Below are 20,547 nucleotides of genomic sequence, written 5' to 3' on the forward strand. Positions count from 1 at the left end.
ATGAGTACTAACAGGCATAGGGCTTCTTCGGGGATTAATGAAAATGTTCTCAATGTGATCGCAGTAATGACTGAATAACTCTGTGAATCAATTATATAGTATGTGAGTTATACCTCAACAAAGCTGTTTAAAAACTAAAAAGTAAACTAGCCCATACTCACTGACAGATGGAATGCACAGAAAAATATAACAAAGGACAAACTATCACCAGAGATAAGCATTACCAACATTTTGGTTTCTTTCCTTCTGAAATTCTTTTCAATACTGACTTTCAGTGGTCGAAATTATAAGCAGACACTACTTTATGTGAATTCACTTCTTGCCTCAGAATAACCCCCTGTGCCACAGTCCCTGGACACTCGGTCCACCCTCTGTCTCTACCTCCCACCAATCTCCCCTCAAGCCCTCATCCAGATGATATCCTGTGACTCGAATGTCCCTCCCATGATTGCCTGGCTGGAAAACCCCTACTCCTCCCCTCATCATCTGGCCAGATGTCTCCTGCTCATTGAAGCTTCCCCAGAACCTTCAGCAGTTGCTTCTGATGCTTCTCTCATGGATCACCCTTTGTTCTTGTGAGGGGCTCCTACTCCTGAACTGGGCTCTTCAGTTGCAGATTCAATATTTATTCCCCTTTAAGAGAAAGGGATTATGGGGAAGGAGAGTATTTTGGATTAGGAAGGAGAGGAGGTCCGACCTCCTCTCTTCAAGTGCCCCTCCTTCACCCTAGTGTCCCCAGCACCCATAGCCTGTCCACAAGTAAAGAGTAGAGCTTGACCCCACTCTCCACAGATCTCTGAGGTTCCAGGAAAGGAGCCAGCTCAGGTCAGCCTGAGTCTCCTCATGTGTCCGCTTGACCACAAAAATCTGGGTACAATGCATTCCAACTAACAACACAAAAAGATCGATCTCTCTTGCTCTCTCTCTCAACAGAGATGGACTTATTCTGAGATTGCAGAACTCAGGAAATAGAGCCCATCTCCTTGTTATCAATGTAAAAACTGAGCTGAGCTATTTGTGATCTAAATCAAAATAGAACTGTGTCTGGCAAACTCATTTTTCTCAGGCCCGGCAGCTCCCCAAGATACATTGTCTACTGATGGGGGTGGGGGGAGAGACAATGGCAACTGCCAGGAGCCATTGATCACTTGTTTTATGTGCAGAATGAATCCTTAATCACTGTCGCTTCAGAAAGAAAGGGGAAATTGAGATGGATTCTCAAGTGCCAAAGGCAGAGAGCTTGGTAATTGTAGCTCTTTCATTAAAACTTTGGAGCGTAATAAGTTAGCCAGTGGTTGTTCATCTCCGCCTTGGCGACCACGTCTTGGCTCATCGCTAAAGGGTGCGATGAAGAGTCCTAAAAGCCATAGGTAATCTCTCCTCAGTGTGAGCCCAGAGCTCAAGAATCTCATCAAATGGACTTTGACATCTCAGCTGGGCATGTGAGGAACTACCAGATGGACCCAACCTACTACTGCCTGAGCCTCTGTTTCCTTATTTGCAAATAAGAGCAAAACCCTGCATTGCCTCATTCACCTCTGCTATTTTACTCACATCCTGCCCTAGTTCTTCCTGTTGGTGGTGACATTTATTTATGCATTCATTCACCTTGCAAATAATTATTAACTGCTCATTGTATGCTCATTGGTTAGCAAGAAGAGTCAGGATCTCTAACCACCTACTCCCTTGGGGCTTTTCACCTGGAGTACACACTTTCAGCAGGAGGCAATACTGCCCTTTGGTTCTGGGGAAAAAAAAAAAAAACTCACTCCTCTAACATATAAACCACAAATATTCATGCAGTACATGCAGTATGTAAACAGATATGCAGCATTTTTAAAAATCTCACATGGGAAGGGAGGAATGATTTGGGGGAAAATGTCTGAAAAGGTTCCTTAGGGGAATAATAATGGAAAGACAGTCAATTGTCTACACTGGTTCAGAGGGACTTTCTGCCCTTTCTATCTGCCTCAGGAAGCACAACTCAGTACAGTACCTGTCCCCTCCCACCAAAAAACCTCTGGTCACCCATTTCTCTTCCCCCCTCCTCTTTGTTCCCATAGAGACCTCTACACAGCACTCATCCTCGAGCCCCCCAGAGCTCCAAGGCTCTGACCCATGGCTCTGTCCTCCACGCTGGTCCGTAGGATGCCTGCACACAAGACTCTCATACTGGTCTACGTTTAACCCTCAGGACCTAAGAGGTTGGCTGCACTTCGTAGGTGTTCAATAAACGTTGACTGGATGAATGAGTGGCAGTACACCTCTCACTCTACAGTTTCCAGAGTGGAGAGAAAAAGAGTTAAAGAAACCAACACTTTACTGAACCCTGAACCCCTCCTGTGTGCCATACACCATGACAGTCCATGGTACAGCCTACCTCCATTTTTACCACATTTTCACCACAGCCCTGCAGATGCCAGGGCAGAAACTGTTACCCCTGGAGAAACGAGGGTTCATCAAGGTCCTGTGCAGTAGTGTGTGAAAGCCAGCTTCTGTGGCTCCCCAGAGCCTATTAAATTTTCAGGGATTTTTCAAGTCAAGTGTTCAACTACTGATAGCTTGAAATTAGCTATCATGGGATTATTTACACCATGGAAATGGGCAAACATTACACATCAGAGCTTTTCTTCCCCCACTCTGATAGCCAGTTTATTAGCATATCATTGGCTCCAGACCTGGCAAGTGACAGCCAGGAAAGGGGACCGGGTTTTTCCATTTAACCACAATGCCAGCTGTGAGGGTTGGGGGTGGGCAGAGGGAGACAGCCATCTGTGCCCATGAAGACTTGATCCAGGATCTCACCTGCTACCACTTTGCTTTCACTGAATTGGCCTTCCTTGCTTGTTAGTAAATTACTGTCAGGAAGTGAAAAAAGACACCTGAAAAATCACCCTTCTGGAACTTGGAATCCCCTCTGCTCTCTATGATGCAAAGGTCAGGAAAAAGAGGCCAGAAATCCTTAGAATTGATAACCCTAAACCAGCATCCAAAAGGCTTCCAGTTACCCTCACAGGGAGCCTTATAGAAGCCTTTCCTAGATACCACAACCATTTGTTTGTCCATCTCTAGAGAGTACAGGTTAGTTAGGGCAGGCACCAAGGGTTTGGACCTCTGCATCTGTCTCTAGCATGCAGCCCAGTGCCCGGCACACAGTTTGGCACTCAGTAGATATGCCCATGGAATAACCGGATCCAGATGCAGCTCACCCGGGGACCAGTCCCATACCATATCCAGGGATGGCAAGCAACACCTCCAGTAGATTGTCACAAACTGAGTCTACCTCAAAACTCTTTAAACAGCTCTTCTAATCCCTTGACCCTTTTGCATTTCCCACAAGGCTCAAATAAAATTTCAAAATGCCTTGCCGATGCTCTGGCTGTAAGTTTGAAATGCTAAATGTCTTACTAGACAAAGGACTTTGGGCCTGACTCCTCTAGAATGCAGATCTGCCTGGAGTAACATCAGCAAAAGCTGGAGTTTCGCCACATCACAGAGTCATTAGCAACCAGAGAGAGTTATTCAGCACATAGCTTTTAATGTCGTGTCTCCGTTTTCTGACTGCTTGACAAGCCAGAGAGGATAAATAAAGGAGGCTCCCGGTGCTTCTGGCTTTCTTTCACATTAGGTTCTGTGATGGGATCCCTGATTTAAGACCAGGACCCAATTGAGAGCTGTGCTCATGGCACTATAAATAATAGGGAAACATCAAGCCAGCACTGGTGTGCCATGTTAGTCCAGGACCACATACTGTGTCATTATTTATCATCAAGCAAATCCTTATTTTGGTTTCTATAAAAGGGTATCATAGAATTAATACTGAAAATGGAAAGAAAGAAGAATCCAGGGAGGAAGAGTGTCTTTATTGGGGAGTAAGAGTCAACAGGTTAAAAAAAAAAAAAAATCAGTGGATGTGTTCAAAATCGTTATAAGAGACAGTTAAGGTTTTGTTTCTCCTGGCTGCTTTGTCATGATTTCTCCCAGCGTCCTCTTGCGACTGACATTAGGAAAAAAGAGTAAAAAGGATTCCTTATCAACACTAATCAAATAGCCTAGATTTTTAACCAGAATTCCATTGTGCTGTGAGTCTTTGAAACAAAGATTATTCATTACGTTACACCAAAATAGTTTAATTCTGTCCTTTTGTAAGACTTTTTATATCAATAAATTCACAAGAGAAAAAAATATTCCATGTTAACCCAACAACCCAAATATTTAGAAACCATATAGCCTCAATGTTGTTATTAATGTTGTTATTCCCCCTTCACCCTCCTCTCCTTTTTAAATCTGTGTAACAACTTGTAAGTTATACTGACTGAGTCACAGATGCAGGGACTGAGATACAGAGAGGTTGAGTGAGTTGCACAAAGTAACACAGCCAGCAAGTGCTGGGCCTGGGCTTCACTTGGGAGGTCGCTGTCTCCCTGTATGTGGCTTCTACAAGCCTCACTTCTATCCCACCCCCAACTCCTGAGCCCTTCCAGCCCCACTTCCTGATAACACTAAGGCAGCCTCACAAAGGCAGAGTGAAAGGGTGCCCTGGAGATGTTCCTCTCCTCCTCCTCCCACAGTGGTCTTGTCACTTCTAGGGAAGCCTAAAGTCTGAGTTGCCTTGACTTTCTGCCACTCCTGGCAACCAAGTCCTTCCCAGAGGGGTCAGCCATGGAACTGGGTGGGCAGGACAAGCCCCATACTGGAAACGCAAATGCAGCCAACAGCGGGAGACAGTGCTCAGCTCATCCACCCCACCCCTCCCTCCAAAATATCCCCACCAGGGACAACAGTGACAAGGATTAGCATTTGGGTTTTCCCAGCTATTGCTCACAACCAGGCCATGCAGTAAGTGGAATCAGCCTCATTTTACAGATAAGGCAAATAAATGAAGCTCACAGGTGTAAAGTCACTTGCCAACGTCACAAACTAAGTGGCAGAGTCATGACTGAAACCCACAACTTGGATTCCCAGATGTCTTGATTGTTCCATATTAATAAATAAAGTCCCAGTGTGGGCAACCTGTGGCGCCCGGCGGCTGACTCTTTACACCTCGGTGGTTGCAAAGACCACAGACTCTGAAATTAAGAGCCCTGGTGGAAATACAGCTCAGACACTTGGGCAGTTCCTCCGTCCCTCTGGGCCTTGACGCCCTTATTTCCCTAGGAAAGGGGGGGCAGGCAGCTGCCGGGGGGTGCCGGGATGCCCCGGGACAAGCGCCCAGCAGGGCCGGGCCTGGGCGCAGACGGTGGGGGGGTCCCACGCGTGTGGGGCTGGTCCTGTTCCGGTCCCCGCCTCCTTCACGGACCGTGGGTCTATTTAAAGCCGTGGCGGGTGAGACAGCCTGTCGGAGGCAAGAGCCAACACCCGGGGGCCCCCTCCTACCTGCGTGGGGTTCCTTCACAAGGACGCCTCGTCCGGCTCTGATGAGGGCCAGTCCAGTGGGAAGATCACGGCCAGCCGCCGTCTCTTCTACCGAGGAATGAAAATGACGAAGCTGCCACGGGGCTAAGGGGCTGGAGAAGAAGCCAGCCGTCGCTTGGGGCCTAATTATCCGGCAGTCAAAGCCCTGGTGACATCTGAGATTCCCCCATCAACCCTGAAATACCCTCACTGGCCTTCCAAGTTGGAGTCACCCACGCAGGCGTCCAAATGAAGCGAGGCACGAGGGGGCTACGGTGGCCGCCGCGGGCCGGTTCTAACCAGCGCGCGAAAGAGGCTGCGGGGTTGGGGGGGCAGTAGAGGGGCGCTAGCAAGGAGGGAAAAGCCACACACATAAAACGGGATCCCAGAACACATCCAATTAACCCGCCTAAATTAACAGGTGAAGAAACTAGGGCCAGGAGAGGGAAATGCCTTGCACACACTTTAAAAATGATTGAGCTGGTGCCTGAGCCCTCAGGCCAGCCTTTCCACTAGGCCTCCTCCTTTTGCCCACATTGCCTCTTCCGCTTGGTGCTTAGAACCTGCCCTTGACAGAGGCCCTGCCCCCTCCCCCGATCCCGGAAGCCACTGCCAGATTTGCCGTTACCAAGACTCCCTTTTACCCTGTCATCCTCCATCCACCACTTCGAGCAGCTCTTGCATAAGCCACACAGTCAAGAACACGGTTCCGCCAACACTCGGGGATCTCCTTTGGTGTAGCTTGATACAGACTTTTGTAGCCTCCATCCATTCATTCAACAGGTTTATTGTGTACTGAATTGAAGCGGGCACAGAAATAAGGTAGTCAAGAGTAAAACTGTTTGTATCCTTAAAAGTTTCTAATGTAATGCAAGAAACATCCGCACAAACAGGAAATTATTATAGAATGTACTAATGGACAGGAAAGGAGCATTTGCTAAGAAATACCAGTATCCTGAAGTAGTAGTAGGAAGCCAATATGAAGAGGGAGGTTCCATTTACATCTTCCAGGGACTAAGATGCCTGCGTTGCATTTTAGAGTGGACAATGGCCAGTGAATGGGAAGGACCAGAGGGGCACCAGGAGAAGGTAGAGCCAAAGTGAGAAAAAGGCACAGAGTTAGAATGTAATGCTCAGGTAGTATTTTTTTAAGCTCTGTACTTTTGCTGACTCAGAATCTAAAAAAAACGGGTTTTTAATAAGCGTTCACCAGATGAATGAATGATGCGTGTGAAGAACTTCAGGAAGTCCCATGTTGCTGTGACACCAAAGAGAGACAGTGGGCGTGGTGCCATGGAGGAGGCAAGGCTAAGAGAGGGGTCACACTTCAGTCCATGGGTGGCCATGTGAATTGTTCAAAAAGGCTCAAACTTGACAGTACAGGTCAGGGGTTCTTAAAGTCTGACCTTCAGGGTCCAGTGCCCTCTTCCCTGAGTTTTAAAATGTGTAAGTAACAAACTTAAAAAAAAATCTAGCTAGCAAAGTCTTGTGCATGAATTCAACTTTTATCAGATTCTAAAAGAAACTCAGGACCCCAAACATGCAAAGGATAACTGGGAGAAGGATTGAAACATGTTTAAAGTTTGTAGGTCAGAGACAGCCAGTGAGGGATTTATTATTTATATGGATGGTACTGATGTGTGAGAATAGGGCCTTTGTCTTTTTCACTGCTGAATCTCTAATACATATCACCGTGTTTCATATAGGATAAGCATTAACTGGGGAAAGAATGACAGCTGTGTGGAGTGGAGGATGGGCTTGAGGAGACAAGACCAGGGGTAACGAATCTGTTAGGAGGCTGTTGGAGTAACCCTGAATTGGGGGTGGGGGGTGGGGAGAGAGTTATTGGTATAGAATAAAAGTGACATATTTGAGAAATATTTTGGAAGCAATGTTAATAGGATTTGATGGTTTACTGAACATGAGAGGTGATGGGAAAAGAGTAGTTAAAGACAATTCACACTTGTCCAGCTTGACAGAGAGCTAAATGATGGTGCCATGGACAGAAATAAAGGAACCAGGAAGCTGGTGGCTGGTGGTTAGTTCTGTTGGAATGTGGCAAGCATAACATCTGCAGGAAGATGCTAAGTAGGCAGGGCACAAGAGGCTGAAACTTGGAGGTGAGATCTGACACACAGGTAGAGATCAGGAATATGCAAGTACTGAAAGCCTTTGAGTAAGTGAGGCCACCTAGGGAGAGTAAAGAGGGAACTGGAGCAGGCCAAGGAGGAGCTCTCAGGAAACCAGCATCTAGGAAGTGTTCAGAGGGATTCAAACCTGCAAAGAAGTGGTGAGTTTTCACAAGGAGATATGACAAAATCTAGGGAATGGAGCCTTTGGTGAGGGAGGAAGGGTCCGGTGCAGGCAGATGTGGCCAGATGTTCAGTAAGTAAAGGACCAACAGTCACTGATTTGACAAGAAAGAGCTTAGGGATGGCCTTAGGGAGGAGGATTTCAGTGAAGCACAAGAAGGGAAGTCAGATGGTATGGCTATGATAGGCAGTGAAGGAATGGGTGCATTAAAAGGAGGCTGTCTTTCACAAAGCTTACACAACCAAGGGTGAAAACAATGAGATTATATCCAAAGTGGGCCTCAGGATAAAGGATGTATCTTTTTCAGATGATGAAGTGTTGACAATGTCTTCTTACTCTCCTTCTCCTGCTAGATTATAAATTCTTTGAAAGCAAGGATTACAATTTATGCGTTTGCAAATGCCCCCCATAGCATCTAGTATAATCTGCATGGAAGATGTGAGCACTCATTCATTCATTCAATATTTATTTAGCATCTACTTTTTGCCAAGTGTTCTTCCAGGTATTTGGGTTAAATCAGAAAACGAAATAGACAGCCCTCCTAAGTGCTTAATTCTAGTAACAAGAGATGAACAATCAATAATAAATATAATAAGTATGTATAGCACATGGTAGGCAAGAAGGTAAAAAATGCTATTAAAAAAAAAAAAAAAAAAAAGCAAACAAGGGGATCCAGAGTGGTGAGGATGGGAAGCACAGAAAAAGCAAGACTTGGACAAAGATCTAATGGGACAGATTGTTCTACCTGATTGATATCTTGGAGAAGAATGTTCCAGAGAAATGGAGGTGATCAACTACCTCAGTTTGCCCAGCACTCCAGGATTTTCCAGGATATCAGAATTCTGGGTTTAAAACCTGTACTAAACCAAGACTCTCAGTAATAAAACCCTAAGAAAGAGTCCAGCTAAGGGCCCAAGACAGGAGCATGACCAATGTGTTCCAGGAAGTCAGTGGGCAGAAGTGAGCAAGTGAAGGGAGAGGAAGAAGAAACAGAGGTTGCCCCGCCAGCCACAAAGTCACCTACGTGCCCAGTGCATACTGAGCCCTGCAGTGTGCCAGATATGCATACTGAGTACAGGGAATATACCCATTAATAAAACAGGGGAAATATAAGTTCCAGAGAGAGGTGAAGCACTGTAATGAGTGTCACACAAACATACCTTTCACAGAAACTTCATTACATTTTCCCCACCCCAGACTGCCAGGTGACTAAGGTGCCCCCATCCTGCCTCCATGGGCTGCACGCTCCAGCCAATGCCCCATTAATGAGACAGCCATCCTCTCACCGGCTTCCAGGGACAATGTCCCAAGCATCACAGCCAGCCCAACCAGAGACAGAGTGGGACGCTGCTTGTAACAAATTCGTAATCATACCACCCTCGCCTCCCACCCCCACCACAGCAGACTCCATTCTGCCATGTTGCTTTGCCCTTGGGGAGAGACCATATCTTCCTCTGAGGGGTCCTCTAACACTTGGTAACCTATTAAGATGGCAATGAGGAACGTTCCTTCTGAAGTTGTCAAGATTTCAAATAAGCCACTGGAATATTGCCCACAAATTCTCTTCCATTTTATAAAAATATAAAGATGTATATGTGGGACTAATTCCTAATTAATTAATGAAGTTTGCTTCTTTCAGAAACATCTCATGGAGGTTGGGGCTGGTAAGGAGAAAGATAGTGAAGGGACTCCCCAGTGTCAGGAGATTAGGGAATTCTGAGTTAAAACTTCAGCTAAAATGAAAGTGTATTATCTGAGAAAAGCAAATGCATTAAGCTATCATCATTTATTAACACATGCGTGTAAATGAGCTGGTGAGATTAGCTGCTCAGAAGTCAAAATTTGAGTGGCACCGGGAAGAGGGAAGGGGAAGAGCAGCACACTGGTAAGAGTCAGGACCGTCCTACACAAAGAACTGGAAAGAGGCATGGACCCAGGGTTCAGAGAATCTAGCATCAAATGTCCATACAAATAATCACAGACCACAGAGCAGTTTGACATTCTCCTCTTCATTTGCCATTTTCTTCTTCTTCACATTCATAGGCCAAAATGGTGAAAGTTCTTTTTTTTTTTTTTAAGATTTTTTTTACTTCTCAGAAAGAGAGAGAGCACAAGCGGGGGGGGGGGGGCAGCAGACAGAAGGAGAAACAGGTTCCCCACTGAGCAAGGAGCCCAATGGGGGGACTCAATCCCAGGACTCTGGGAAAAGGCAGAGGGTCAACTGACTGAACCACCCAGGCATCCCAGGGTGGTGGTAGTTCTCACTGTCCTCTAAAAGGCAGCACAACATGGCAAAGCAAGTTGCCCTGGTTCAAAGCCCAGCTCCACCATTCACCTAGCTGTGTGATTCGGGGAACTATTAACCTCTCGGTGTCTCCTTATCCTGAAAATGGAGGTAACAATAGTGTCAACGTCATAGTGCTACTGTGAGGTTTAGATGAGCTTAATCATAGGACTCTCTTGGAACATACTTGACAAAAATGTTAGCTGTTATTTTATAAATGAGGATACAAGGCAAAATGAGGTGAGATATTTGGCCAAGGTCACCAGCAACAAAACAGAAAAATCTAGATTAGGAGGCTTCAACTTCCCTGAGGAAATGAATCATCTGGGAAACTTAGTTACAGAACCCATCCCAGGCCCCATCCCAATTTCTGGCCGGATGGGGCAGGTAGACTGTGTCCGAGGAGAGTTAAGAATCCATTTGGAATGGTGCTGTCCAGGTGATTCTGATGTAGGGGATCAGCAGGGACAGTTTGGGGAGCACTGGCTTGGACTTGGAGACTCCGCCCCATGTATTGGCATTGTGCAGGAAACCATGGGGGCCCAGGCAGACCCCTTCCTCCCAACACCTTGCCCAGCACTGCTGTGCTCTTGCTCCTGACTTACCATGCATTTTTCTTTCTCTAGTTTCCAAGGGGAAGAGTACTGCACAGCCAATGTCAGAGCAAGGGAGTTTTCTTCAAGTCCAAGAGCTTTAAAACCAAGCTCCACTTCAGAGTGGATTTTACCACTGGGGTCTGTAATGGAAATGCTGACATAATCTTAATTATGAGAGAGAATTTCTCTCGGATGGAAATGCGCTGACCCAGAAGACTCCATTCGCAAGTCCTCCTGACCTGTAAGAGGAGATGCCTGGTGGAATATTTTGGGTAATATATTATGCATCTACTTATCCTATGATCCCCATCTGTGGGCTTAGCAAGGCAGTATTTTGAAGAAAGGGAGAAAAAAAAAATATGAACACCAGGCTTGAGAACACTCGCCTGGATCAGAGACCAGGGTGAGCTTTCTACTCTGCAGTGTTTTGCATTTCATATGAAGTGAAATCTATTTCAGGTGCTGCTGAAAATGCAGGAAAAGTACCAGTGACTGGAGTCCTAGGAATTAAACTGGCCTCAGTTCAGAGACGCAGAGTGGTCTCACACCATCGTTCCTGCATATTCATAATTCGCCAATGTGAAGAGGTCTTTGTTACCAAAAAAAAAAAGAAAAAAAAGAAAGAAAGGAAGAAAGGAAGGAAGAAAGAAAAGGAAAGAAAGAAAGAAGAAGCAAAAAGAGAGAAAAAGGAAAAGAATGAAAGAAAGGAAAAGGAAAAGCAGAGTTCCTTAGGAAGTGTCCTCTCATATGAATTGAGGGGATCCCCTCACACCAGCCCCAGGAGGCATGTGCGTGTGGGTGGAGTCTGTCCTCTAGCATTTGACCTTGCTTCTGCTGCCAGTTGTTGCAGGGGCACAGGCTGGGCTCTCAGTTGAATCTATTATTACTTACAAAGCCAAGCCGCTTTCCCTAGAGAGCAGGGCAGTATTGAGGTCTTCAGCTCCTGGCTAGGATAAACAGGGCAGATCCCTAAACAGGAATGGGCAGCCACGGTAACTCTATTTCTCAACAGAAACCCATGAGATGGTGCTTTTCTGAGAGGTCTGAGGAACTGGAGAGTGTCCGGAGTCGGCCCCAGTTAGCCGTCAGCCTCTGTCTGTGTTCATCTAAGTGGTATCGAGTCACCACAATATGTTTTTTGATACATATATTTCCGTGAATGTTGACAAACTTTTGTACTCCAGTTGTCACAGGAGTATACACACTAATCAGGATAGAGGATGTTCCCATCCATCCCCCAGAGTGTTCTTCCTGCCCCTTTGGGATCAATGTCTCCAAGGGGCACCACTGCTCTCATACCCATCACCATAGCTGAGCTTCGAGAACCCTGGAACAACGATACCAGTGCACTCGGAAAGCATGTGCCCATTTTTGCTTGGCTTTTCTCGTTCAATGCAGTGTTTCTGAACCTCAAGATGCCTTGTGTGTCCATGACTTACTTCAAACCACCTTTTCAGTGTTGGGAACTCATTCCGCAGTCTCACTACACATACAGGGGCTCGCGTTCCTGAGCAAAGAGAGCCTTGGCTCTGCGGGAACTCCCTCCTCTGTAGCAGCTCTTCTAGGCCGTGGAGCTTGGGGGGCCTGAGGGAGCCTGGGGGTTCGCACAGTTTCTCCATCTTTCCTTCCAGCAGCACCCCGGTTCTGGTGTCAGGCAGGGGTCTCCCAGCAGCCCCTTCTCATCCCCAGCAAGTTCACCATCTTGACGAGTGTGCCACGGGCGAGGTGGGCAGAAGAGTCTGGATGCCTGACGGTGAAAAGTGTTCTTAGCTGTGGTAAGAAGGATGCAGTGGGGCTGAGGGAGGGCATGTTTCCAAGGCCTCCAGAGTCTCTGTGCTAATTTATCCTTCCTCTCAAATTGCCTCCAAACTTCAGTAATAAGCATGCTCATAGTTCACTGATGAAATATATTCTTCCAAGGCAATTTTAAAATAATCGTGGTGTATGCTAAATCTTAAAAAAAAAAGGGGGGGGGGTAGAAAGAAAGAAAAAGAAAACCCTGCAGCCAAGTCATCCTAGACAGAGCGGCAACGACAGAATTTCATAATTAGGAAATGCGGTGTCATTTCTGAATGTTATTGCACCTTTGAAAAACGGTATCAAACTGAGGACTGCATATTTGATACCCGATTGATTTCAGATTTCAAGTCAACTGCTGTAAAATAATGAGCTGCCTCTGTCGTGAACAGCTGACTCCAGCTCAGAGAATCTGGGAGGGAAGGCATGGAGAGGTATGGGGCTCTGAGGCCTCTGAAATGAAGCTGAGGGGCCCTGGGCTGGGGGGGGCGGGCAGGACCCACACTGCCTCTTGCATTAATGCTTTTGCCCAAAGGGATGTTTTTGAACTCAGGCTATATTTCAAGGGCCCTGCAATTCTGCTCACCAACACGATGCTAGAAATCTGGAGGATCAAAGCCCTGGACTGGAGCTGGCTTGCACATCCCCCCATCACTCCGCAGCTAGCCGGGGCCTGGGGGGCGTGGGCACAGTGTGCACAGTGTGATTTCAGCCACCCCCAGCCCTTCACCATCACCGCCAGTTTCTCTCACCCACTACCTCATGCTCCACAGCCCCTTAGAATTTCATTCATAAAATCGGAGCATCTAGCACCTGGAAAGGGACGGCCTGTCATTATCGTCAACATCGCCCTCAAAGCCAGAATGCCTCCAAAGCCTTTCCGCAGGGCTCTTAGGCCCTGCTGCTGGGGGTTGCACTGCTTTGTGACGTCACCAATTCACAGAGTTACAGCTGTTAGAAAAGGCTTCTTTCCCTTCCCCACAGATTCGCTTCCTGTTAATGCTCTTTTCCCCCCATGACTATTCATTTTATTTTTTGTTATTTAAATTCAATTAGCCAACCTATCATTAGTTTCTGACGGAATGTTCATTGATTCATAAGTTGCATATAACACGCAGTGCTCATCACATAACGTGACCTCCTTACTGCCCATCACCCGGCTACTCCATCCCCCCACCCCCTCCCCTTCTGCAGTCCTGTTTTTTTTTTCCCCCAGAATCAAGAGTCTCTTGTGGTCTGTCTCCCTCTCCTATTTCTTCCCATTCAGTTTTCCCTGCCTTCCCCTACAATCCTCAGTCCTATTCCTCCTATTCCACATATGTCCATAGTAGCACAATAGCCCGACTGAGGCAGCACCTTCCTGCTAACTGTCACCCATATCGCAACTCTTCAGACCTCTTGGGATGGTTCTAAAGCCCGTAGTGCATGTGCTGGTCCCAGGCCCACACAGCTTCCTGCTTTAACTGTGGCTCTCTGACGCTGAGGGCTCCCTCTGAAGTCTTGGGTAGATCCCCAGGCACAGACCTCTGTCAGTGCCCGGAAGCCATCACCCCTCTGGTGGGATCCCTGAGATGTGTGCTCTACACTAGTTCCCCGAGTTTCTCTGAAGCTTACAGCCCAGTTCCCCACAGTGGGAGCTGGCTGGATAACACATCCTTTCCTAGTTGCCTTTCCTTCCCTGCTTCACTTCCCCACACCCCTTCCAGGGTTTTCTGTACTTCCCGAATAAAACACATGCCCTACTCCTTGTCTCAGGATCTGTTTCCGGGAAAGCCAACTAAGGCAATGCCCTACTTAAGTTCTCTTCCCTGAGCCAAATATTCCTGGTGCCCTTCTCCTATTCCTTATGCAGCACTGTTTCCAGACCTGTCACCACCTTGACCCGTTCTCACTGGTCATCTCCCTTGCAAAGATCTCTCCCGCAAGGTGGTGCCCGGGACAGGGCACAGTGCTCCCAGCACATCTACCCAACACACTACATGTCCCAGGTTTCTCTTGATCTGGGCGCCACACATCTCTTCTTAGCCTTAAAACTGCATTTGCTTTTTACTGCATTTGCTTTTTTTATGCTATTATATCTTACAATCTCCTTGTTAATGCAAAACCCCTAGTCTTTGGCAGAGAGAGACACCGTGAGAGGAAACACAAGCAGGGAGAGTGGGAGAGAGCAGGCTTCCTGCTGAGCATGGAGCCCGATGTGGGGCTCGATCCCAGAACCCTGGGATCTTGACCTGAGCCAAATGCAGATGCCCAAAAACCCAGGCATCCCCTTGTAAAACCTCTAGTCTGTTGACTTCAACTGCTAATGCACCAGACTTACTTTACTCTGGACTTGGTAAATATGTTCTCTCTGTCTTCATCTAAACATTTAATGTAATTGTGAGATAGGACGGACACAGAGACATGCCCCCACACACACATATTATATTACTAGAGGCCTTAGGTTGGTCACAATTCATTAATCCCATCCTGTGGGAACTGTTGACCAGCCCATGACACATACATCTAATTGATAGCTTCAGATGCCCATTTTCTGTGGATTAGATCCACAGCTATCACAAGAGATTTTGCAAAGGCTCTACTGAAAGCTGGACCTGTTGTCTAAAAGCCTAGAATAGATCCCAGAATCTTTCATCCTGCCCCCTTGTCCTGTCCCCTACCTGTGCCACATGGTGCCATCTCACTCAAGCTGAGCCAACATGAAAAACTTTTCTCATCCTTTGGGTTCCAGGTTCTGACATGTTTCTATAGAGGCTTCCAGTAGGACAGTCACTGCTAACATAGGAGCTGCCCCAAATGCTGGAGAGCAAGGCTCAGCAAACTTTTTCAGCAAAGGTACAGACAGGAAATAATTTCAGGCACTGCGGGTCACACCATCTCTATCACAAATATTTGACTCTGCTGTTTGCATACAAAAGCAGTCATAGAGGATAGACAAAGGGCATGGTTTTGTCCCAATAAAACTTTATCTATCAAAACTGAAATTTTTTTAAACTTTAGCTATCAAAACTGAAACACGAATTTCATCTCATGTTTACATGTTGAAAAAAATGTAAGCCCTTTTTTTGTTGTTGTTATTTTCCCTAACATTAAAAAAGTCCATTCTTAGCTCATAGAATATACAAAAAGAACTGGACGGCCAGGTTCAGCCCCTGACCATAGTTTGCTGTCCCGCTGTAGAGAAGGAGGAAAAGCCCAAGCTCCACTAAACCTCAGAGCCCCCTGTGAGCTCTGGGGCAAGCTCCTTAGCCTCTGACTCTTCTCAGCTTCCTGAAGGGATACTATAGGGACTGAGGGGAAGCAAGCCTGTGCTCAGGAGTGCATGAGGTGTATCTCCAACCTGATACCCCAGGCTGGCTCTTACTCTGCAAACCCTTCATCTCTAAATGCTCAGACCAGAGGCTTATAATTTATTTTTGAGAATTTCTGGCAATTTATATCCAGTATGCTTGCTCTAAGAAAAGCTGAACACTAACCGGCAACCCTCTGATTCCCTCTGGCTCTCTGTGAGTGCTCTAAAATCCTGACAGGAATCCAGCATCTCTAGGAAGTTTCAGCACCCTGAGCTGAATGGGTTTCTGCTTCCAGCCTTGTCCATTTAAATAAAGGTGCTTGGGTCTCTTCTTGTCTCCAATCTCTTATACACTCAAGTTTTATCTGCTCTAGGTTGGCAATATTTCTCCTTAGTAAAGAGAGAAGACAAGTCTGTGCTCTGCTATATTCTAATTGTCACTGTCCCCACCATGGTCTTTAAGTGGCTCTTCAGTCATTTCCCCCCTTAGCCTTCCTGGGATTCATCCCACAGCACAACAGTGTTCTCATATTTGCCTTTGGGCATATGCTCCCTGGGATGGTTACTTATATTTCAACTTGGCTAAGCTACGGAGCCCAGTTGTTTGGTCAAATACCAGTCTTGATATCACCAGGAAAGTGGGTTTTTTAAAGATGAAATTAACATATAGGTGAGTAGATTTTGAGTGAAGCAGATTTGCTTCCATAATGTATATGGGCCTCATCTAATCAGTTGAAGGCCTTAGGGGCAAAGACTAAGTTTCCCCAAAGTAGAAGGAGTTCTCAAGACTGCGGCCCAAGAACCCAGGCTGAGTTTCCAACCTGCAGCTCTGCAGAATTTGGACTCAACAACAAAAATCAACTCTTACCCAAACCTTTAATCTGCTAGCTTGCTTTATGGATTTCAGGACTTTCACGTGAGTCAATTCCTTAAAAAAAAAAAAAAAAGTGTGTGTGTGTGTGTGTGTGTGTATCCATCCCATTGGTTCTGTTTCTTTGGAGAAATCTGACTAACACACTCCTCCCATCTTTAGTGTGGCTGGAGTGGTTTCTTTATGAGCCTTTTCCACCTTTTTCCTTTGGGTCACTTCTAATGACATAGACAGACTGGCATTGGGAGCCTCCTGTCCCTGTAACCAATGTTATCCTTTAAGGCTTTTGTGGGGTAAGAATCAGCCCTCCACACTCTGACTCTTTTGGGGTCATGTGGGGATGATGTTATCTATTTCACTCTTAGCTTCTCTTTTCTCATAGACAGATTCCAGATTCCACGACAGGGCCACAGTCTTCCAGGGACTTGTCTTCTCCTACCCCAGAGAGAGTCCTTCAGATCCCAATTAACCAGTTTTCCTCTTTGCTTTCTCTGCCTTTGGAGATGAAATTGTCAGCAAGGCAAGACAAGACGTTATCTGTTTTTAGCTGCCTGAGACTCAGGCTGATGGCCAGATGGTTGAAGTCTTCTTTCACTCCTGGATCCTGCCTTCATGCCAGCTTTGTGTTAGGTCTGTAAAAAGTACTATACATACACTCCTAAAATAGGGCTCCTGTTGCCCTCTCCACCAGCACCCTCCCTCCCTGTTGGGATTTGCTCTCCAGAGAAAAGTTGCTATACTCCCATTCCCCTTCTATGATTTCCAATTCTACTACTATCAAACATATATGATATTCCTTCCCATTAGTATGTTCCATTGCTGAATTCCAGAATCAGAGAATCTCAGGGTGAGAAGGGGGCTTACAGGTCACTAGAACCTAGGACTACATTTTCTTTCTAAAAACTCCATCAAAGGTTTAAACACCTTCAGTGACTAGAAACTCACTTTTGCCACCATGGGTGGGTCTCTCCATCCCTCCCTCCCTCCCTTCCTTCCTTTCTTTCTTTCCTTCCAGCCTTATCTCACTAGGGTGTAACAGTGATGGCACACCTAGGGAAGCTTGCAGGAGGGCAGGCAGGGTGCTCGCAACGAGAATAATTAAGCCAGGTTTTCCAAAATGAGTGTTTTCAAAGCCGAAAAATAAATAGTGAAGAGAAGAAAAGGATGGAGGGGTTTTTGTATGCTTCCCCCATAACGAAATTTTGCCAGGTTTCCACCTGGCAACATCTATGAAATATACATTCCATCTTTGTGAAATTTTTTTCCACTTTGTCACTCAGACTCTATTTACCGATATCTCTATGGTCCTACAGATTTTTCCTGGCCCTTTTCACCATTTAAATGTAAGAATATGGGAGAAGAATTTAGCAAGGATGGTACTGATAAGGAGAAAACCGTACTCTAAGATGGCCACCCAAGCCAGCAAGGGAATTCCAGTCCCTGTCTCAAAGCCCTTCCAGGTTCTTCTTCCCTATCCCGTTTCCAGCGCGCTGCAAGTACCAGGTATTTGGAGGTAGAAGGGTATAATTTACCCTCCCTGCTTGTGCTGGGAGCTCAGACCTTTGGAGACCACTCTCCTCTCATCCTGCTGGTGTTAAATAAACCTCAGGCCCTCCAAAGTCTCTGAGTGCCACTTGGTTCTTCCGTCAGGACCCAGTCCAGGTTCTGTAACAGTACCATCACATAAAATCTAAGGAAGGGAGAGAAAATTGCCATGAATGAACAGATTTTACCAAATCAAAATTAAAACATTATTTGAAAAACAAAAAGTATAGTAAAATTGATAAGACATAGTGTTCAAAGTGTTTATCTGTCTCACACAAAAAGATCTGTAATATGTTTATAAGAAAAACCCAAGCACTTTATAGAAAACGTACGTAGAGGATACAAACAGAAGAGGAAATTTAAATGGCCAATGAACAAATGAGAAGATGCTTAGATTCAGATCAAAAAGATGATAACGAAATTGTTCAGGAAAATATCACTTCGCACTCATAGGTCTGGCAAATGGTTTTTTGAAAATTATAATATCCAGTAATGGCATGGTTGTTGAGAAGTAGAGTTGGAAATATAAACTGGTAATTTTGGATTTTTTTCAGGTGTTAATTTTGCAATACTTATGAAGATCAGAATGTAGATGAATTCTGGTCCAGACACCCCCCACTTAGAAGACTGCATTCAACAGAAAAGTTTGTACACATATGTAAAAAGATGTAAAAATGTTTAATTGTGGCATTGTAACTGTGATGATTGTATTAATGATACTTGAAATAAGTAAATTATATAAATAAATAAGTAATGGAGAGGTACAAAAATTATGCCATTTTCATATACTGGATACTATGGAGAATTAAAAAGAACAAAGATCAATATCCAATGATCTGGAAAGAAAGTTATCTATATATGCTAAAAACAAAACAAAAACAGTTGCAAACTGAACATACCATTGACCCCACCTGTAAACATGCCTGCACAGACAGGGACATAGATAAACCTGCATTACCTGGAGACGGTTAAGAAGGACCCGGCCCAAGCTGTGTTCACACTGGATGGCTCAGGTGAAGGCAGGAGAACTCTCCTAACTTTATGCAATCGCACCTACCATCTCAGAATCGGGATCATAGGACATTTTTAATCTTTTATGTTTTCCCACACTTTTCAAACAAATGTTAAAAAATGTCTTAACCACAGTATCTGGCATAACAAAAGTGTTCAAAGAGAGTAGCTATTATTTTGATCATTACTATGTGCCATGCCTACTATGGTGTCATTCTTCTGTACCATTCGTGTAGCCAGACACTCTTTTCGAGACATCCCTCTCTTCTCAGAAGCAGAGGTAAGTATCCCACCTCTCTCTGAAGACTCTCGGCCTCTGACTCAAGATGTTTTCCCCCTTCTCCCTCCCCCATTACCCATAGAGTTGGTATCATTTCTTTTCCAACATCAGAGGAAATGGGAAGTAATGGGTGGGTATGGTCTGCATGCCAGGTCAAAGACATCCTCTAGGAAGACAGCTGCCCCCCAGACAGGCTACACCAACACTATCCAAGGCAGCTTTGAAGCCATAGGACAGCCAACCACTCACCAGTTTGGAGTCTTGCTTTAGGTGTCACTGGGCACTACAGTGATCAATACATTCCAGCTTTCAAGACTTTCTCCATTTTAGCACTAAAAGTTCCACATTCTGGGCATCCCTTCTGTCTCGTGCAGACTGGGGTAGTTGATCATCCTTCTGGACACCTATCCTGTCTGGCTGTGTGTTAAACATTCAGAGATGAGCAAGATACCCTCTCAAACTACCGGGAAGCCTGGGAGAGTTTGGGAAAAACCAACTCTATCCTGATGGGATTCATCTAGTGGAGGTATAGGCAACATGCCCTGGGAAAGAAGCCACCAGAAGACATTCTGCCTTCAGAGACCTGGACCCAAAGTTCTCCACACTATGGGAGGATTCTCATGCTGGTGGCACAATTCCAAGGGTTCAGATTCTCTTTCCCTGGTCTGCCCTGTGCCATGGTCTTGCCCCCTTCCAAGTCCCCCTTCCATGGCACCTCCGAACTCTTAGAGAATGGCTCCTCCAGTTAAGCCAGCCACTGCTAGGGGGTGAAGAAAAACAAAGGTCAGGTCCTGAGAGCTGCTGGAATAGTCCCATGTTTCTGGGTCTCTCCCTGAACTAGATACTTTTGAGGGCTACCCTAATGATACTGCCTTAGTAAATTGGCTCTTGAGCTCTGGAATATCAGCTGGCCCAGCCGCTCCATACCCTTTCTTCCCTAGGAGCACAGTTAATTCATTTGCTTTACTTCCCAGGACATAAGATCAAGTTTCTTTAAGTAAGCACAGTCACAGTTGTCATCCAATCCTTAGAGAAACTCTTCCCCTGTTTTTGCTGCCTCTCTCTCTGGCTTTCCTCATTTTCAGGGGTTCTCTGCTCTGCGTTCTCATTGCAGTCACATGGAGGGTGTTTTAAATACACCAATGCTGCTCCAATTCTCCAACT

Source organism: Neovison vison, chromosome 13 (genome assembly GCF_020171115.1).
Source record: "Neovison vison isolate M4711 chromosome 13, ASM_NN_V1, whole genome shotgun sequence".
NCBI lineage: Eukaryota > Metazoa > Chordata > Mammalia > Carnivora > Mustelidae > Neogale > Neogale vison.